The sequence below is a fragment of the Scyliorhinus torazame genome, chromosome 14 (genome assembly GCF_047496885.1).
Source record: "Scyliorhinus torazame isolate Kashiwa2021f chromosome 14, sScyTor2.1, whole genome shotgun sequence".
In the NCBI taxonomy this organism is placed as follows: Eukaryota; Metazoa; Chordata; class Chondrichthyes; order Carcharhiniformes; family Scyliorhinidae; genus Scyliorhinus; species Scyliorhinus torazame.
In genome coordinates this window covers 89,609,169-89,630,768 of record NC_092720.1, presented here as the reverse complement: position 1 = coordinate 89,630,768, position 21,600 = coordinate 89,609,169, and the positions used below count along the sequence as shown (strand labels likewise).

Sequence of the window (21,600 nt, the reverse complement as noted above, 5' to 3'; positions counted from 1 at the left end):
ACAAGTGTAGCATCAATAAAATATTTTTTTTTACCTTGGTTAAGGATTATAGTTTTCACAGAATATTGAACCCCAAAATACCAATTAAAATTCCTGGGATTGTGATTGCAACTCTCTGCTGGCTACCTCACTGGTCCCACTCCCAACCCTTCACTGCTTCCCTTTCACTCACCGCCCTGTGCCCTCGCTGTCCACAGGCAGTGAGCAGTGTGGTGAACAAAGAGGCCAGAGTTGGGAGTGGGGTGGTAAGCAAAGCAGTAAGTGGAGTGAATGAGGGCAAGCAAACAATGAGTGGGTAGGTGAATGAGATGAGCATGTGGGTGGAAAATGTTCACCTGCCCGACGACGATGATGCAAGTGGTGCTGCACATGCGTGTGTGGTGCCTTGCAGTTCCAGGCGTGCAATTACGACATCACTTCCTGTCCAGTGCAGTGACAGGAGGTATGGGGAATAAAGAAACACCCGCCTCTATATTGGTGCCTTTCATAATAAATGAATTACTTTTGAAGTTCCACAATTGCTTTCCTGTAGGAAATTTGGGAGCCAATTTTATGCACAGCTGTGAAAGTTACCAGATAATCTGTTTCAGTGATATTGGTTGAGTTGGTTAACATTGGTTGAGATATCCACAGGGCCACCCAATCTTCTTGGAAATGATGTTCACCTGAGAGGGAAGATAAGGGCTTGGTTTAACATTTCATCCAAAAGATGACATCTCTGATAGTGTAGCAGTCCTGCAGTCACCTTAAATTTTTTCACTCAAGTTGCTTGAGCAAGACTTGACTGACAACCTTCTGACTCATAGGTGAGAGTGCTACCAATTGAGTCATAGCTGGTGCGACAAGCAGCTAATGATGAGTAAGCACAGTAAACAGCATTGGGATATCAAGGTCTAGGATACCACGTGCAGTTTGCACAGGTGCTGCCAAGTGAATGTACATAGCAGAACAACGAAAGGTGTATGGGATGCCAGATTTGAGAAAACACATTCATATTTGCAGGGCTTGATACAGATGCTGTTACTCTTTCAGAACCTGCCAGTTTCCCCGGATATAGTTGAGTGCTCTTGTGTGGTCTGGAGGATGACGATAATGCTCTTACATTTATAGTGAACTGTGTTTTAAGACATGGCAGGAGATCTCAGACCCATGTCATGCTCCTCGTGTGAGATGTGGGAGCTCAGAGACACATCCACTGTCCCTGGCTCCTTCACGTGCAAGAGGTGTGTCCAGTTGCAGCTCCTGTTAGACCGCTTGACGGCCCTGGAGCTGCGGATGGACTCACTTTGGAGCATCCGTGATGCTGAGGACGTCGTGGATAGCACGTTTAGCAAGTTGGTCACACAGCAGGTGAAAGGTACTGAGGGAGATAGTAAATGGGTGACCAAAAGACAGAGCGAGAGTAGGAAGGCAGTGCAGGTGTCCTCTGCGGTCATCTCCCTGCAAAACAGATATACCGCTTTGGATACTGTTGAGGGAGATGGCTCACCAGGGGAAGGCAGCAGCAGCCAGGTTCATGGCACCGTGGCTGGCTCTGCTGCGCAGCTGGGCAGGAGGAAGAATGGCAGGGCTATAGTGATTGGGGACTCAATTGTAAGGGGAATAGACAGGCGGTTCTGCGGACGTAATCGAGACTCCAGGATGGTATGTTGCCTCCCTGGTGCAAGGGTCAAGGATGTCTCGGAGCGGCTGCAGGGCATTCTGGGGGGAGGAGGGTAAACAGCCAGCTGTCGTGGTGCACATAGACACCAACGATATAGGTAAAAAACGGGACGAGGTCCTACAAGCTCAATTCAGGGAGTTAAACTAAAAAGTAGGACCTCAAAGGTAGTAATCTCAGGATTGCTACCAGTGCCACGAGCTAGTCAGAGTAGGAATGTCAGGATAGAGAGGATGAATACGTGGCTCGAGAGATGGTGCAAGAGGGAGGGATACAAATTCCTGGGACATTGGAACCGGTTCTGGGGGAGGTGGGACCAGTACAAACCGGACGGTCTGCACCTGGGCAGGACTGGAACCGATGTCCTGGGGGGGTGTTTGCTAGAGCTGTTGGGGAGAGTTTAAACTAATGTGGCAGGGGGATGGGAACCGATGCAGGAAGTTGGAAGGTAATAAAACAGGGACAGAAATAAAAGGCAGTAAGGGGGAAAGTGTAAGGCAGAGAAGCCATAGTCAAAAATCAAAAAGGGCGACAGTACAAGGTACAGTGACTGAGGGGAGCTCAGTGAATAGGACCAGGAATACTAAAAGAAATAAAACGGGAAGTGAAAACATTAATGGTAAGCGACGTGGCAGGTTGTTGCAGGAAGATATGGGTTCGACGACAAGGAAAATTAGGAGAAAGGTTAAGAGGAAATATAACTTAGGAGAGGTTACTGATCGAGGTGTTAAGATTAAGAACAGAGGTAAAAAAGCCAACATAAGTGTACTTTACCTGAATGCTCGTAGTATTCGGAATAAGGTAAATGAGTTGATGGCGCAAATCATCGTGAATGACTATGATTTAGTGGCCATTACTGAAACATGGTTAAAGGATGGTCACGACTGGGAGTTAAATATCCGCGGGTATCAAACCTTTCGGAAGGACAGAGTGGATGGTAAGGGAGGTGGTGTAGCTCTGTTATTTAAGGATGACATCCGGGCAACAGTAAGGGATGACATCGGTGCGATGGAGGATAAGGTTGAATCCATTTGGGTGGAAATCAGGAATAGTAAGGCGAAAAAGTCACTGATAGGAGTAATCTATAGGCCACCAAATAGTAACATAATGGTGGGGCAGGCAACAAACAAAGAAATAACAGATGCATGTAGAAATGGCACAGCAGTTATCATGGGGGATTTTAATCTACATGTTGATTGGTTTAACCAGGTCGGTCAAGGCAGCCTTGAGGAGGAGTTTATAGAATGTATCCGCGATAGTTTCCTCGAACAGTATGTAATGGAACCTACGAGGGAACAAGTGGTCCTAGATCTGGTCCTGTGTAATGAGACAGGATTGATTCAGGATCTCATAGTTAGGGATCCTCTCGGAAGGAGCGATCACAATATGGTGGAATTTAAAATACAGATGGAGGGTGAGAAGGTAAAATGAAGCACTAGTGTTTTGTGCTTAAACAAAGGAGATTACAATGGGATGAGAGAAGAACTAGCTAAGGTAGACTGGGAGCAAAGACTTTATGGTGAAACAGTTGAGGAACAGTGGAGAACCTTCCAAGTGATTTTTCACAGTGCCCAGCAAAGGTTTATACCAACAAAAAGGAAGGACGGTAAAAAGAGGGAAAATCGACTGTGGACCCGTGTGGGGCAGCACGGTAGCCTTGTGGATAGCACAATTGCTTCACAGCTCCAGGGTCCCAGGTTCGATTCTGGCTTGGGTCACTGTCTGTGCGGAGTCTGCACGTCCTCCCCGTGTGTGCGTGGGTTTCCTCCGGGTGCTCCGGTTTCCTCCCACAGTCCAAAGATGTGCAGGTTAGGTGGATTGGCCATGATAAATTGCCCTTAGTGTCCAAAAAATTGCCCTTAGTGTTGGGTGGGGTTACTGGGTTATGGGGATAGGGTGGAAGTGTTGACTTTGGGTAGGGTGCTCTTTCCAAGAGCCGGTGCAGACTCGATGGGCCGAATGGCCTCCTTCTGCACTGTAAATTCTATGATAATCTATGATATCTAAGGAAATAAGGTAGCAAAGATCAGTGGGAGACTAGAGGACTGGGAAATCTTTAGGGGGCAACAGAAAGCTACTAAAAAAGCTATAAAGAAGAGTAAGATAGATTATGAGAGTAAACTTGCTCAGAATATAAAAACAGATCGTAAAAGTTTCTACAAATACATAAAACAAAAAAAAGTGGCTAAGGTAAATATTGGTCCTTTAGAGGATGAGAAGGGAGATTTAATAATGGGAGATGAGGAAATGGCTGAGGAACTGAACAGGTTTTTTGGGTCGGTCTTCACAGTGGAAGACACAAATAACATGCCAGTGACTGATGGAAATGAGGCTATGACAGGTGAGGACCTTGAGAGGATTGATATCACCAGTGAGGTAGTGATGGGCAAGCTAATGGGGCTAAAGGTAGACAAGTCTCCTGGCCCTGATGGAATGCATCCCAGAGTGCTAAAAGAGATGGCTAGGGAAATTGCAAATGCACTAGTGATAATTTACCAAAATTCACTAGACTCTGGGGTGGTCCCGGGGATTGGAAATTAGCAAACGTGACACCACTGTTTAAAAAAGGAGGTAGGCAGAAAGCGGGTAATTATAGACCAGTGAGCTTAACTTCGGTAGTAGGGAAGATGCTGGAATCTATCATCAAGGAAGAAATAGCGAGGCATCTGGATGGAAATTGTCCCATTGGACAGACGCAGCACGGGTTCATAAAGGGCAGGTCGTGCCTAACTAATTTAGTGGAATTTTTTGAGGACATTAACAGTGCGGTAGATAACGGGGAGCCAATGGATGTGGTATATCTGGATTTCCAGAAAGCCTTTGACAAGGTGCCACACAAAAGGTTGTTGCGTAAGATAAAGATGTATGGCATTAAGGGGGAAGTAGTAGCATGGATAGAGGATTGGTTATTTAATAGAAATCAAAGAGGGGGGATTAATGGGTGTTTCTCTGGTTGGCAATCAGTAGCTAGTGATGTCCCTCAGGGATCAGTGTTGGACCCACAACTGTTCACAATTTACATAGATGATTTGAAGTTGGGGACCAAGGACAATGTGTCCAAGTTTGCAGACGACACTAAGATAAGTGGTAAAGCAAAAAGTGCAAAGGCCACTGGAAGTATGCAGAGGGATTTGGATATGCTAAGTGAATGGGCTAGGGTCTGGCAGATGGAATACAATGTTGACAAATGGAGGTTATCCATTCTGGTAGGAATAACAGCAAAAGGGATTATTATTTAAATGATAAAATATTAAAACATGCTGCTGTGCAGAGAGACCTGGGTGTGCTAGTGCATGAGTCGCAAAACGTTGTTTTTCAAGTGCAACAGGTGATTAAGAAGGCAAATGGAATTTTGTCCTTCATTGCTAGAGGGATGGAGTTTAAGACTAGGGAGGTTCTGCTGCAATTGTATAAGGTGTTAGTGAGACCACACCTGGAGTATTGTGTTCAGTTTTGGTCTCCTTACTTGAGAAAGGACGTACTGGCACTGGAGGGTGTGCAGAGGAGATTCACTAGGTTAATCCCAGAGCTGAAGGAGTTGGATTACGAGGAGAGGTTGAGTAGACTGGGACTGTACTCGTTGGAATTTAGAAGGATGCGGGGGAATGTGTCCAAGTTTGCAGACGACACTAAGATAAGTGGTAAAGCAAAATGTGCAGAGGATACTGGAAGTCTGCAGAGGGATTTGGATAGGCTAATTGAATGGGCTAGGGTCTGGAAGATGGAATACAATGTTGACAAATGTGAGGTTATCCATTTTGGTAGGAATAACAGCAAAAGGGATTATTATTTAAATGATAAAATATTAAAACATGCTGCTGTGCAGAGAGACCTGGGTGTGCTAGTGCATGAGTCGCAGAAAGTTGGTTTTCAGGTGTAACAGGTGATTAAGAAGGCAAATGGAATTTTGTCCTTCATTGCTAGAGGGATGGAGTTTAAGACTAGGGAGGTTATGCTGCAATTGTATAAGGTGTTAGTGAGGCCACACCTGGAGTATTGTGTTCAGTTTTGGTCTCCTTACTTGAGAAAGGACGTACCGGCACTGGAGGGTGTGCAGAGGAGATTCACTAGGTTAATCCCAGAGCTGAAGGGGTTGGATTACGAGGAGAGGTTGAGTAGACTGGGACTGTACTCGTTGGAATTTAGAAGGATGAGGGGGGATCTTATAGAAACATATAAGATTATGAAGGGAATAGATAGGATAGATGCGGGCAGGTTGTTTCCGCTGGTGGGTGAAAGCAGAACTAGGGGGCATAGCCTCAAAATAAGGGGAAGTAGATTTAGGACTGAGTTTAGGAGGAACTTCTTCACCCAAAGGGTTGTGAATCTATGGAATTCCTTGCCCAGTGAAGCAGTAGAGGCTCCTTCATTAAATGTTTTTAAGATAAAGATATTTAGTTTTTTGAAGAATAAAGGGATAAAGGGTTATGGTGTTCGGGCCGGAAAGTGGAGCTGAGTCCACAAAAGATCAGCCATGATCTCATTGAATGGTGCAGCAGGCTCGAGGGGCCAGATGGCCTACTCCTGCTCCTAGTTCTTATGTTCTTATGTTGCTTGTGAAGCGTTTTTGGAACCTGTGATCTGCCTACCAAGCTGGTATGTCTTACCCCCTTGTACTGGACTCAGCAGATACAATCATTTCTTTATTGAGATTGAGGAAATTTTTTGGAGTGAGCTTTGGGCAATGATCTAATTGTTAATTAGTTACTGCAATCCTGGGAAAGGGTTGTAAATGTATCTCTTTCAGGTTTTACTCCATCAAAATAAATGAACAGATTCTGTACAGCTATGTAATTCATGTTTGCCCTTCCCAACATAACGTACAAGAATATGAAATGAGAGATGGTAGGGGTTACCAAACAGGGCTCTGTGGGCCTCCGAGGGATGGGAGAGTGGGGCCTGCGAGGGGTTAGAGAGCAGGGGAGTGCAGGGCCGACAGAGAGGGGGAGGGTGGTTTTGGACTCAAGAAAGGGGAGCAGGGCATGCGAAGGGTATGGTGGGGGGATGGGGGAATCGGGCCTTAGAGAGAACTGAGTGTGTGAGAGATAAATGCATATGTGTGTGAGTAGGATGAGTGCGTGTGTGTGAGAGGGATGAATGTGTGCGAGTGGGAGTGATGAATGGGTGAGAGTGGGAGGGATGAAAGAGTGCGAGAAAGAGGGATGAATGGGTGCGAGTGAGAGGGATGAATGGGTGCGAGTGGGAGGGATGAATGGCTGAGAGTGAGAGGGGTGAATGGGTGCGAGTGAGAGGGGTGAATGGGTGCGAGTGAGAGGGATGAATGGGTGCGAGTGAGAGGGATGAATGAGTGCGAGTAAGAGGGATGAATGGGTGCGAGTGAGAGGGGTGAATGGGTGCGAGTGAGAGGGATGAATGGGTGCGAGTGAGAGGGATGAATGGGTGCGAGTGAGAGGGATGAATGGGTGTGAGTGAGAGGGATGAATGTGTGCGAGTGGGAGTGATGAATGGGTGAGAGTGGGAGGGATGAATGAGTGCGAGAAAGAGGGATGAATGGGTGCGAGTGAGAGGGATGAATGGGTGCGAGTGGGAGGGATGAATGGGTGAGAGTGGGAGGGATGAATGAGTGCGAGTAAGAGGGATGAATGGGTGCGAGTGAGAGGGGTGAATGGGTGAGAGTGAGGGCGAATAATGGGTGAGAGTGAGAGGGATGAATGGGTGCAAGTGAGAGGGATGAATGGGTGCGAGTGAGAGGGATGAATGGGTGCATGTGAGAGGGGTGAATGGGTGCGAGTGAGAGGGATGAATGGGTGCATGTGAGAGGGATAAATGGGTGTGAGTGAGAGGGATGAATGTGTGTGAGTGAGAGGGATGAATGGGTGCGAGTCAGAGGGATGAATGGGTGTGAGTGAGTGGGAATAATGGGTGCGAGTGAGAGGGATGAATGGGTGAGAGTGAGAGGGATGAATGGGTGAGAGTGAGAGGGATGAATGTGTGCGAGTGGAAGGGATGAATGGGTGCGAGTGGGAGGGATGAATGGGTGAGAGTGAGTGGGATGAATGGGTGAGAGTGAGAGGGATGAATGGGTGAGAGTGAGTGGGATGAATGGGTGCGAGAGGGATGGATGGGTGCGAGTGAGAGGGATGAATGTGTGCGAGCGAGAGGGATGAATGTGTGCGTGTGGGAGGGATGAATGGGTGAGAGTGAGAGGGATGAATGTGTGCGTGTCGGAGGGATGAATGTGTGCGAGTGAGAGGGATGAATGGGTGAGAGTGAGAGGGATGAATGGGTGAGAGTGAGAGGGATGAATGTGTGCGAGTGAGAGGGATGAATGGGTAAGAGTGAGAGGGATGAATTTGTGCGAGTGGGAGGGATGAATGGGTGAGAGTGAGAGGGATGAATGGGTGAGAGTGAGAGGGATGAATGTGTGCGTGTGGGAGGGATGAATGTGTGCGAGTGGGAGGGATGAATGGGTGAGAGTGAGAGAGATGAATGGGTGCGAGTGAGAGGGATGAATGGGTGTGAGTGCGAGGGATCAATGGGTGCGAATGGGAGGGATGAATGGGTGAGAGTGAGAGGGATGAATGGGTGCGTGTGAGAGCCGTGAATGTGTGCGAGTGAGAGGGATGAATGGGTGCGAGAGAGAGCGATGAAAGGGTGAGAGTGAGAGGGATGAATGGGTGCGAGAGAGCGGGATGATTGTGTGGGAGGGATGAATGGGTGCGAGTGAGATGGATGAATGTGTGAGAGTAAGAGGGATGAATGTGTGCGAGTGAGAGGGATGAATGGGTGCGAGTGAGAGGCGTGAATGTGTGCGAGTGAGAGGGATGAATGTGTGCGTGTCGGAGGGATGAATGGGTGCGAGTGAGAGGGATGAATGGGTGCGAGTGAGAGGAGTGAATGTGTGAGAGTAAGAGGGATGAATGTGTGCGAGTGAGAGAGATGAATGTGTGCGAGTGAGAGGGATGAATGGGTGCGAGTGAGAGGCGTGAATGTGTGCGAGTGAGAGGGATGAATGTGTGCGTGTCGGAGGGATGAATGGGTGCGAGTGAGAGGGATGAATGGGTGCGAGTGAGAGGGATGAATGTGTGCGTGTCGGAGGGATGAATGGGTGAGAGTGAGAGGGATGAATGTGTGCGAGTGAGAGGGATGAATGGGTGCGAGTGAGAGGGATGAATGGGTGCGAGTGAGAGGGATGAATGGGTGAGAATGAGAGGGATGAATGTGTGCGAGTGAGAGGGATGAATGTGTGCGAGTGAGAGGGATGAATGGGTGCGAGAGAGAGAGATGAATGGGTGCGAGTGAGAGTGATGAATGTGAGCGAGTGAGAAGGATGAATGGGTGAGAATGAGAGGGATGAATGGGTGCGAGTGAGAGGGATGAATGTGTGCGTGTGGGAGGGATGAATGTGTGCGAGTGAGAGGGATGAATGGGTGCGAGAGAGAGAGATGAATGTATGCGAGAGAGAGGGATGAATGGGTGCGAGTGAGAGTGATGAATCTGTGAGAGTGAGAGGGATGAATGGGTGAGAGTGAGAGGGGTGGAGGGGTGAGAGTGAGAGGGATGAATGGGTGAGAGTGAGGGGGTGAATGTGTGAGAGTGAGAGGGGTAAATGTGTGTCAGTGAGGGGGATGAATGTGTGCGAGTGAGAGGGATGAATGGGTGACAGTGAGAGGGATGAATGGGTGTGAGTGAGAGGGATGAGTGGGTGAGAGTGAGAGGGATGAGTGGGTGAGAGTGAGGGGGATGAGTGGGTGAGAGTGAGAGGGGTGAATGGGTGTGAGTGAGAGGGATGAATGTGTGCGAGTGAGAGGGATGAATGGGTGAGAGTGAGAGGGATGAATGTGTGCGAGTGAGAGGGATGAATGGGTGAGAGTGAGAGGGATGAATGGGTGACAGTGAGAGGGATGAATGGGTGCGAGTGAGAGGGATGAATGGGTGAGAGTGAGAGGGATGAATGTGTGCGTGTGGGAGGGATGAATGTGTGCGAGTGAGAGGGATGAATGGGTGCGAGAGAGAGAGATGAATGTATGCGAGAGAGAGGGATGAATGGGTGCGAGTGAGAGGGATGAATGGGTGAGAGTGAGGGGGTGAATGTGTGAGAGTGAGAGGGGTGAATGTGTGTCAGTGAGGGGGATGAATGTGTGCGAGTGAGAGGGATGAATGGGTGACAGTGAGAGGGATGAATGTGTGCGAGTGAGAGGGATGAATGGGTGACAGTGAGAGGGATGAATGTGTGCGAGTGAGAGGGATGAATGGGTGTGAGTGAGAGGGATGAATGTGTGCGAGTGAGAGGGATGAATGGGTGAGAGTGAGAGGGATGAATGGGTGCGAGTGGGAGGATAAAATTGGTGCGAGTGAGAGGGATGAATGGCTGCGAGAGAGAGGGATGAATGGGTGCGAGTGAGAGGGATGAATGGGTGAGAGTGAGGGGGTGAATGTGTGAGAGTGAGAGGGGTGAATGTGTGCGAGTGAGAGGGATGAATGGGTGCGAGTGAGAGGGATGAATGTGTGCGAGTGAGAGGGATGAATGGGTGAGAATGAGAGGGATGAATGGGTGCGAGTGGGAGGATAAAATTGGTGCGAGTGAGAGGGATGAATGGCTGCGAGAGAGAGGGATGAATGGGTGCGAGTGAGAGGGATGAATGGGTGAGAGTGAGAGGGATGAATGGGTGCGAGAGAGAGGGATGAATGGGTGAGAGTGAGAGGGATGAATGGGTGAGAATGAGAGGGATGAATGTGTGCGAGTGAGAGGGATGAATGGGTGAGAGTGAGAGGGATGAATGGGTGAGAGTGAGAGGGATGAATGTGTGCGAGCGAGAGGGATGAATGGGTGAGAGTGAGAGGGCGGAATGGGTGAGAGTGAGAGGGATGAATGGGTGCGAGAGAGAGGGATGAATGGGTGAGAGTGAGAGGGATGAATGGGTGAGAATGAGAGGGATGAATGTGTGCGAGTGAGAGGGATGAATGGGTGAGAGTGAGAGGGGTGGAGGGGTGAGAGTGAGTGGGATGAATGGGTGGGAGAGAGAGGGATGAATGTGTGAGAGTGAGAGGGATGAATGTGTGCGAGTGAGAGGGATGAATGTGTGAGAGTGAGAGGGATGAATGGGTGAGAGTGAGAGGGATGAATGTGTGCGAGTGAGGCGGTGAATGTGTGCGAGTGAGAGGGACGAATGGGTGCGAGAGAGAGAGATGAATGTGTACGAGAGAGAGGGATGAATGGGTGCGAGTGAGAGGGATGAATGGGTGAGAGTGAGAGGGATGAATGGGTGGGAGTGAGAAGAATGAATGGGTGCAAGAGAGAGGGATGAATGGGTGAGAGTGAGAGGGATGAATGTGTGTGAGTGAGAGGGATGAATGGGTGAGAGTGAGAGGGATGAATGGGTGTGAGTGAGAGGGATGAATGTGTGCGAGTGAGAGGGATGAATGGGTGAGAGTGAGAGGGATGAATGTGTGCGAGTGAGAGGGATGAATGGGTGAGAGTGAGAGGGATGAATGGGTGAGAGTGAGAGGGATGAATGGGTGGGAGTGAGAAGGATGAATGGGTGCAAGAGAGAGGGATGAATGGGTGAGAGTGAGAGGGATGAATGTGTGTGAGTGAGAGGGATGAATGGGTGAGAGTGAGAGGGATGAATGGGTGTGAGTGAGAGGGATGAATGTGTGCGAGTGAGAGGGATGAATGGGTGAGAGTGAGAGGGATGAATGTGTGCGAGTGAGAGGGATGAATGGGTGAGAGTGAGAGGGATGAATGGGTGAGAGTGAGAGGGATGAATGTGTGCGAGTGAGGGGGTGAATGTGTGCGAGAGAGCGGGATGAATGGGTGCGAGTGAGAGGGATGAATGGGTGAGAGTGAGAGGGATGAATGTGTGCGAGTGAGAGGGATGAATGGTTGCGAGTGAGAGGAATGAATGGGTGAGAGTGAGAGGGATGAATGGGTGAGAGTGAGAGGGATGAATGTGTGCGAGTGAGAGGGATGAATGGGTGAGAGTGAGAGGGATGAATGGGTGCGAGTGAGAGTGATGAATGTGTGCGAGTGAGAGGGATGAATATGTGAGAGTGAGAGGGATGAATGTGTGCGAGTGAGAGGGATGAATGGGTGAGAGTGAGAGGGATGAATGGGTGAGAGTGAGAGGGATGAATGTGTGCGAGTGAGGGGGTGAATGTGTGCGAGAGAGAGGGATGAATGGGTGCGAGAGAGAGAGATGAATGTGTGCGAGAGAGAGGGATGAATGGGTGCGAGTGAGAGGGATGAATGTGTGCGAGTGAGAGGGATGGATGGGTGAGAGTGAGAGGGATGAATGTGTGCGAGTGAGAGGGATGAATGGTTGCGAGTGAGAGGAATGAATGGGTGAGAATGAGGGGGTGAATGTGTGCGAGTGAGAGGGATGAATGGGTGCGAGAGAGAGAGATGAATGTATGCGAGAGAGAGGGATGAATGGGTGCGAGTGAGAGTGATGAATGTGTGCGAGTGAGAGGGATGAATATGTGAGAGTGAGAGGGATGAATGTGTGCGAGTGAGAGGGATGAATGGGTGAGAGTGAGGGGGTGAATGTGTGCGAGTGAGAGGGATGAATGTATGAAAGTGAGAGGGGTGAATGTGTGAGAGTGAGAGAGATGAATGTGTACGAGTGAGAGGGGTGAATGTGTGAGAGTGAGAGGGGTGAATGTGTGCGAGTGAGTTGTGTGGTTTTGTGAAGGGGAGGTCGTGTCTCACTAACTTGATAGAGTTTTTCGAGGAGGTCACTAAGATGATTGATGCAGGTAGGGCAGTAGATGTAGTCTATATGGACTTCAGTAAGGCCTTTGACATGGTCCCTCATGGTAGACTAGTACAAAAGGTGAAGTCACACAGGATCAGGGGTGAGCTAGCAAGGTGGATACAGAACTGGCTAGGCCATAGAAGGCAGAGAGTAGCAATGGAGGGATGCTTTTCTAATTGGAGGGCTGTGACCAGTGGTGTTCCACAGGGATCAGTGCTGGGACCTTTGCTCTTTGTAGTATATATAAATGATTTGGAGGAAAATGTAACTGGTCTGATTAGTAAGTTTGCAGACGACACAAAGGTCGGTGGAATTGCGGATAGCGATGAGGACTGTCGGAGGATACAGCAGGATTTAAATTGTCTGGAAACTTGGGCGGAGAGATGGCAGATGGAGTTTAATCCGGACAAATGTGAGGTAATGCATTTTGGAAGGTCTAATGCAGGTAGGGAATATACAGTGAATGGTAGAACCCTCAAGAGTATTGAAAGTCAAAGAGATCTAGGAGTACAGATCCACAGGTCATTGAAAGGGGCAACACAGGTGGAGAAGGTAGTCAAGAAGGCATACGGCATGCTTGCCTTCATTGGCCGGGGCATTGAGTATAAGAATTGGCAAGTCATGTTGCAGCTGTATAGAACCTTAGTTAGGCCACACTTGGAGTATACTGTTCAATTCTGGTCGCCACACTACCAGAAGGATGTGGAGGCTTTAGAGAGGGTGCAGAAGAGATTTACCAGAATGTTGCCTGGTATGGAGGGCATTAGCTATGAGGAGCGGTTGAATAAACTCGGTTTGTTCTCAGTGGAACGAAGGAGGTTGAGGGGAGACCTGATAGAGGTCTACAAAATTATGAGGGGCATAGACAGAGTGGATAGTCAGAGGCTTTTCCCCAGGGTAGAGGGGTCAATTACTAGGGGGCATAGGTTTAAGGTGAGAGGGGCAAGGTTTAGAGTAGATGTACGAGGCAAGTTTATTACGCAGAGGGTAGTGGGTGCCTGGAACTCGCTACCGGAGGAGGTAGTGGAAGCAGGGACGATAGGGACATTTAAGGGGCATCTTGACAAATATATGAATAGGATGGGAATAGAAGGATACGGACCCAAGAAGTGTAGAAGATTGTAGTTTAGTCGGGCAGCATGGTCGGCACGGGCTTGGAGGGCCGAAGGGCCTGTTCCTGTGCTGTACATTTCTTTGTTCTTTGTTTGTTGAGAGGGATGAATAGGTGAGAGTGAGAGGGATGGAGGGGTGAGAGTGAGTGGGATGAATGGGTGAGAGTGAGAGGGATGAATGTGTGCGAGTGAGAGGGATGAATGGGCGCGAGAGAGAGGGATGAATGGGTGAGAGTGAGAGGGATGAATGTGTGCGAGAGAGAGGGATGGGGGGTGAGAGTGAGTGCGATGAATGGGTGAGAGTGAGAGGGGTGAATGGGTGTGAGAGAGAGGGATGAATGGGTGAGAGTGAGAGGGATGAATGTGTGCGAGTGAGAGGGATGAATGGGTGAGAGTGAGAGGGATGAATGTGTGCGAGTGAGAGGGATGAATGGGTGCGAGTGAGAGGGATGAATGTGTGCGAGAGAGGGGTGAATGGGTGGGAGAGAGAGGGATGAATGGGTGAGAGTGAGAGGGATGAATGTGTGCGAGTGAGAGGGATGAATGGGTGAGAGTGAGAGGGATGAATGGGTGAGAGTGAGAGGGATGAATGCGTGCGAGAGGGATGAATGGGTGCGAGTGAGAAGGATGAATGGGTGAGAGTGAGAGGGATGAATGGGTGCGAGTGAGAAGGATGAATGGGTGAGAGTGGGAGGGATGAATGGGTGCGAGTGAGAGGGATGAATGGGTGCGAGTGAGAGGGATGAATGGGTGAGAGTGAGAGGGGTGAATGTGTGCGAGTGAGAGGGATGAATGGGTGCGAGTGGGAGGGATAATTGGTGCGAGTGAGAGGGATGAATGGGTGAGAGTGAGAGGGATGAATGGGTGAGAGTGAGAGGGATGAATGGGTGAGAGTGAGAGGGATGAATGGGTGCGAGTGAGAGGGATGAATGGGAGCGAGTGAGAAGGATGAATGGGTGAGAGTGAGTGGGATGAATGGGTGAGAATGAGAGGGATGAATGTGTGCGAGTGAGAGGGATGAATGGGTGAGAGTGAGAGGGGTGGAGGGGTGAGAGTGAGTGGGATGAATGGGTGGGAGAGAGAGGGATGAATGTGTGAGAGTGAGAGGGATGAATGTGTGCGAGTGAGAGGGATGAATGTGTGAGAGTGAGAGGGATGAATGGGTGAGAGTGAGAGGGATGAATGTGTGCGAGTGAGGCGGTGAATGTGTGCGAGTGAGAGGGACGAATGGGTGCGAGAGAGAGAGATGAATGTGTACGAGAGAGAGGGATGAATGGGTGCGAGTGAGGGGGTGAATGTGAGCGAGTGAGAGGGATGAATGGGTGAGAGTGAGAGGGATGAATGTGTGTGAGTGAGAGGGATGAATGGGTGAGAGTGAGAGGGATGAATGGGTGTGAGTGAGAGGGATGAATGTGTGCGAGTGAGAGGGATGAATGGGTGAGAGTGAGAGGGATGAATGTGTGTGAGTGAGAGGGATGAATGGGTGAGAGTGAGAGGGATGAATGGGTGAGAGTGAGAGGGATGAATGGGTGGGAGTGAGAAGGATGAATGGGTGCAAGAGAGAGGGATGAATGGGTGAGAGTGAGAGGGATGAATGTGTGTGAGTGAGAGGGATGAATGGGTGAGAGTGAGAGGGATGAATGGGTGAGAGTGAGAGGGATGAATGGGTGAGAGTGAGAGGGATGAATGTGTGCGAGTGAGGGGGTGAATGTGTGCGAGTGAGAGGGATGAATGGGTGCGAGAGAGATGAATGTGTGCGAGAGAGCGGGATGAATGGGTGCGAGTGAGAGGGATGAATGTGTGCGAGTGAGAGGGATGAATGGGTGAGAGTGAGAGGGATGAATGTGTGCGAGTGAGAGGGATGAATGGTTGCGAGTGAGAGGAATGAATGGGTGAGAATGAGGGGGTGAATGTGTGCGAGTGAGAGGGATGAATGGCACCCATTCATGACTTGTGAGAGAGAGAGATGAATGTATGCGAGAGAGAGGGATGAATGGGTGCGAGTGAGAGTGATGAATGTGTGCGAGTGAGAGGGATGAATATGTGAGAGTGAGAGGGATGAATGGGTGAGAGTGAGAGGGATGAATGTGTGCGAGTGAGAGGGATGAATGGGTGAGAGTGAGAGGGGTGGAGGGGTGAGAGTGAGTGGGATGAATGGGTGGGAGAGAGAGGGATGAATGTGTGAGAGTGAGAGGGATGAATGTGTGCGAGTGAGAGGGATGAATGTGTGAGAGTGAGAGGGATGAATGGGTGAGAGTGAGAGGGATGAATGTGTGCGAGTGAGGCGGTGAATGTGTGCGAGTGAGAGGGACGAATGGGTGCGAGAGAGAGAGATGAATGTGTACGAGAGAGAGGGATGAATGGGTGCGAGTGAGGGGGTGAATGTGAGCGAGTGAGAGGGATGAATGGGTGAGAGTGAGAGGGATGAATGTGTGTGAGTGAGAGGGATGAATGGGTGAGAGTGAGAGGGATGAATGGGTGTGAGTGAGAGGGATGAATGTGTGCGAGTGAGAGGGATGAATGGGTGAGAGTGAGAGGGATGAATGTGTGTGAGTGAGAGGGATGAATGGGTGAGAGTGAGAGGGATGAATGGGTGAGAGTGAGAGGGATGAATGGGTGGGAGTGAGAAGGATGAATGGGTGCAAGAGAGAGGGATGAATGGGTGACAGTGAGAGGGATGAATGTGTGTGAGTGAGAGGGATGAATGGGTGAGAGTGAGAGGGATGAATGGGTGAGAGTGAGAGGGATGAATGGGTGAGAGTGAGAGGGATGAATGTGTGCGAGTGAGGGGGTGAATGTGTGCGAGTGAGAGGGATGAATGGGTGCGAGAGAGATGAATGTGTGCGAGAGAGCGGGATGAATGGGTGCGAGTGAGAGGGATGAATGTGTGCGAGTGAGAGGGATGAATGGGTGAGAGTGAGAGGGATGAATGTGTGCGAGTGAGAGGGATGAATGGTTGCGAGTGAGAGGAATGAATGGGTGAGAATGAGGGGGTGAATGTGTGCGAGTGAGAGGGATGAATGGCACCCATTCATGACTTGTGAGAGAGAGAGATGAATGTATGCGAGAGAGAGGGATGAATGGGTGCGAGTGAGAGTGATGAATGTGTGCGAGTGAGAGGGATGAATATGTGAGAGTGAGAGGGATGAATGTGTGCGAGTGAGAGGGATGAATGGGTGAGAGTGAGAGGGATGAATGGGTGAGAGTGAGAGGGATGAATGTGTGCGAGTGAGAGGGATGAATGGGTGCGAGTGAGAGGGATGAATGTGTGCAAGTGAGAGGGATGAATGGGTGAGAGTGAGAGGGATGAATGTGTGAGAGTGAGAGGGATGAATGGTTGCGAGTGAGAGGAATGAATGGGTGAGAATGAGGGGGTGAATGTGTGCGAGTGAGAGGGATGAATGGGTGCGAGAGAGAGAGATGAATGTATGCGAGAGAGAGGGATGAATGGGTGCGAGTGAGAGGGATGAATGTGTGCGAGTGAGGCGGTGAATGTGTGCGAGTGAGAGGGATGAATGGGTGCGAGAGAGAGAGATGAATGTATGCGAGAGAGAGGGATGAATGGGTGCGAGTGAGAGTGATGAATGTGTGCGAGTGAGAGGGATGAATATGTGAGAGTGAGAGGGATGAATGTGTGCGAGTGAGAGGGATGAATGGGTGAGAGTGAGGGGGTGAATGTGTGCGAGTGAGAGGGATGAATGTATGAAAGTGAGAGGGGTGAATGTGTGAGAGTGAGAGAGATGAATGTGTACGAGTGAGAGGGGTGAATGTGTGAGAGTGAGAGGGGTGAATGTGTGCGAGTGAGTTGTGTGGTTTTGTGAAGGGGAGGTCGTGTCTCACTAACTTGATAGAGTTTTTCGAGGAGGTCACTAAGATGATTGATGCAGGTAGGGCAGTAGATGTTGTCTATATGGACTTCAGTAAGGCCTTTGACATGGTCCCTCATGGTAGACTAGTACAAAAGGTGAAGTCACACAGGATCAGGGGTGAGCTAGCAAGGTGGATACAGAACTGGCTAGGCCATAGAAGGCAGAGAGTAGCAATGGAGGGATGCTTTTCTAATTGGAGGGCTGTGACCAGTGGTGTTCCACAGGGATCAGTGCTGGGACCTTTGCTCTTTGTAGTATATATAAATGATTTGGAGGAAAATGTAACTGGTCTGATTAGTAAGTTTGCAGACGACACAAAGGTCGGTGGAATTGCGGATAGCGATGAGGACTGTCGGAGGATACAGCAGGATTTAAATTGTCTGGAAACTTGGGCGGAGAGACGGCAGATGGAGTTTAATCCGGACAAATGTGAGGTAATGCATTTTGGAAGGTCTAATGCAGGTAGGGAATATACAGTGAATGGTAGAACCCTCAAGAGTATTGAAAGTCAAAGAGATCTAGGAGTACAGATCCACAGGTCATTGAAAGGGGCAACACAGGTGGAGAAGGTAGTCAAGAAGGCATACGGCATGCTTGCCTTCATTGGCCGGGGCATTGAGTATAAGAATTGGCAAGTCATGTTGCAGCTGTATAGAACCTTAGTTAGGCCACACTTGGAGTATACTGTTCAATTCTGGTCGCCACACTACCAGAAGGATGTGGAGGCTTTAGAGAGGGTGCAGAAGAGATTTACCAGAATGTTGCCTGGTATGGAGGGCATTAGCTATGAGGAGCGGTTGAATAAACTCGGTTTGTTCTCAGTGGAACGAAGGAGGTTGAGGGGAGACCTGATAGAGGTCTACAAAATTATGAGGGGCATAGACAGAGTGGATAGTCAGAGGCTTTTCCCCAGGGTAGAGGGGTCAATTACTAGGGGGCATAGGTTTAAGGTGAGAGGGGCAAGGTTTAGAGTAGATGTACGAGGCAAGTTTATTACGCAGAGGGTAGTGGGTGCCTGGAACTCGCTACCGGAGGAGGTAGTGGAAGCAGGGACGATAGGGACATTTAAGGGGCATCTTGACAAATATATGAATAGGATGGGAATAGAAGGATACGGACCCAAGAAGTGTAGAAGATTGTAGTTTAGTCGGGCAGCATGGTCGGCACGGGCTTGGAGGGCCGAAGGGCCTGTTCCTGTGCTGTACATTTCTTTGTTCTTTGTTTGTTGAGAGGGATGAATAGGTGAGAGTGAGAGGGATGGAGGGGTGAGAGTGAGTGGGATGAATGGGTGAGAGTGAGAGGGATGAATGTGTGCAAGTGAGAGGGATGAATGGGCGCGAGAGAGAGGGATGAATGGGTGAGAGTGAGAGGGATGAATGTGTGCGAGAGAGAGGGATGGGGGGTGAGAGTGAGTGCGATGAATGGGTGAGAGTGAGAGGGGTGAATGGGTGTGAGAGAGAGGGATGAATGGGTGAGAGTGAGAGGGATGAATGTGTGCGAGAGAGGGGTGAATGGGTGGGAGAGAGAGGGATGAATGGGTGAGAGTGAGAGGGATGAATGTGTGCGAGTGAGAGGGATGAATGGGTGAGAGTGAGAGGGATGAATGTGTGCGAGTGAGAGGGATGAATGGGTGAGAGTGAGAGGGATGAATGGGTGAGAGTGAGAGGGATGAATGCGTGCGAGAGGGATGAATGGGTGCGAGTGAGAAGGATGAATGGGTGAGAGTGAGAGGGATGAATGGGTGCGAGTGAGAAGGATGAATGGGTGAGAGTGGGAGGGATGAATGGGTGCGAGTGAGAGGGATGAATGGGTGCGAGTGAGAGGGATGAATGGGTGAGAGTGAGAGGGGTGAATGTGTGCGAGTGAGAGGGATGAATGGGTGCGAGTGGGAGGGATAATTGGTGCGAGTGAGAGGGATGAATGGGTGAGAGTGAGAGGGATGAATGGGTGAGAGTGAGAGGGATGAATGGGTGAGAGTGAGAGGGATGAATGGGTGCGAGTGAGAGGGATGAATGGGAGCGAGTGAGAAGGATGAATGGGTGAGAGTGAGTGGGATGAATGGGTGGGAGAGAGAGGGATGAATGGGTGAGAGTGAGAGGGATGAATATGTGAGAGTGAGAGGGATGAATGGGTGAGAGTGAGAGGGATGAATGGGTGAGAGTGAGAGGGATGAATGTGTGAGAGTGAGAGGGGTGAATGGGTGCGAGTGAGAGGGATGAATGGGTGAGAGTGAGAGGGATGAATGTGTGCGAGTGAGGGGATGAATGTGTGCGAGTGAGAGGGATGAATGGGTGAGAGTGAAGGGGTGAATGTGAGCGAGTGAGAGGGATGAATGTGTGAGATTGAGAGGGATGAATGTGTGAGAGTGAGAGGGGTGAATGTGTGAGAGTGAGAGGGGTGAATGTGAGCGAGTGAGAGGGGTGAATGTGTGAGAGTGAGAGGGATGAATGGGTGAGAGTGAGAGGGATGAATGGGTGAGAGTGAGAGGGATGAATGCGTGCGAGAGGGATGAATGGGTGCGAGTGAGAAGGATGAATGGGTGAGAGTGAGAGGGATGAATGGGTGCGAGTGAGAAGGATGAATGGGTGAGAGTGAGAGGGATGAATGGGTGAGAGTGAGAGGGATGAATGGGTGAGAGTGAGAGGGATGAATGGGTGCGAGTGAGAAGGATGAATGGGTGAGAGTGAGAGTGCGGAATGTGTGCGAGTGAGAGGGATGAATGGGTGCGAGAGAGAGGGATGAATGTGTGCGAGTGAGAGGGATGAATGGGTGCGAGTGAGAAGGATGAATGGGTGAGAGTGAGAGTGCGGAATGTGTGCGAGTGAGAGGGATGAATGGGTGCGAGTGAGAGGGATGAATGGGTGAGAGTGAGAGGGATGAATGTGTGCGAGTGAGAGGGATGAATGGGTGCGAGTGAGAGGGATGAATGGGTGAGAGTGAGAGGGATGAATGTGTGCGAGTGAGAGGGATGAATGGGTGCGAGTGAGAAGGATGAATGGGTGAGAGTGAGAGTGCGGAATGTGTGCGAGTGAGAGGGATGAATGGGTGCGAGAGAGAGGGATGAATGGGTGAGAGTGAGAGGGATGAATGTGTGCGAGTGAGAGGGATGAATGGGTGAGAGTGAGAGGGATGAATGGGTGAGAGTGAGAGGGGTGAATGGGTGCGAGAGACAGGGATGAATGGGTGAGAGTGAGAGGGATAAATGTGTGCGAGTGAGAGGGATGAATGGGTCAGAGTGAGAGGGATGGAGGGGTGCGAGAGAGAGGGATGAATGGGTGCGAGTGAGAAGGATGAATAGGTGAGAGTGAGAGGGATGGAGGGGTGAGAATGAGAGGGATAAATGGGTGTGAGTGAGAGGGATGAATGGGTGCGAGTGAGAAGGATGAATAGGTGAGAGTGAGAGGGATGGAGGGGTGAGAGTGAGAGGGATGAATGTGTGCGAGTGAGAGGGATGAATGGGTGCGAGTGAGAAGGATGAATGGGTGAGAGTGAGAGTGCGGAATGTGTGCGAGTGAGAGGGATGAATGGGTGCGAGTGAGAGGGATGAATGGGTGAGAGTGAGAGGGATGAATGTGTGCGAGTGAGAGGGATGAATGGGTGCGAGTGAGAGGGATGAATGGGTGAGAGTGAGAGGGATGAATGTGTGCGAGTGAGAGGGATGAATGGGTGCGAGTGAGAAGGATGAATGGGTGAGAGTGAGAGTGCGGAATGTGTGCGAGTGAGAGGGATGAATGGGTGCGAGAGAGAGGGATGAATGGGTGAGAGTGAGAGGGATGAATGTGTGCGAGTGAGAGGGATGAATGGGTGAGAGTGAGAGGGATGAATGGGTGAGAGTGAGAGGGGTGAATGGGTGCGAGAGACAGGGATGAATGGGTGAGAGTGAGAGGGATAAATGTGTGCGAGTGAGAGGGATGAATGGGTCAGAGTGAGAGGGATGGAGGGGTGCGAGAGAGAGGGATGAATGGGTGCGAGTGAGAAGGATGAATAGGTGAGAGTGAGAGGGATGGAGGGGTGAGAATGAGAGGGATAAATGGGTGTGAGTGAGAGGGATGAATGGGTGCGAGTGAGAAGGATGAATAGGTGAGAGTGAGAGGGATGGAGGGGTGAGAGTGAGAGGGATAAATGGGTGTGAGTGAGAGGGATGAATGTGTGCGAGTGAGGGGGATGAATCGGTGAGAGTGAGAGGGGTGAATGGGTGCGAGAGACAGGGATGAATGAGTGAGAGTGAGAGGGATGAATGT

The 21,600-nt window shown here is 50.0% G+C and overlaps 1 protein-coding gene across 4 annotated transcripts in view; it reads right to left on the bottom strand.

Annotated features, from left to right (window-relative positions):
• sptssb (serine palmitoyltransferase, small subunit B) overlaps positions 1 to 21,600 on the bottom strand; it is a 73,262-nt gene that overhangs the window by 31,856 nt on the left and 19,806 nt on the right. For 2 of the 4 annotated variants that reach the window (XM_072474453.1, XM_072474454.1), the window contains one exon: positions 574 to 665. The exons of the other annotated variants lie outside the window; for them this stretch is intronic. The gene's annotated coding sequence lies outside the window, so the exon portion shown is untranslated. The remainder of the gene's footprint in view (positions 1 to 573; positions 666 to 21,600) is intronic. 4 annotated transcript variants of the gene reach the window in all.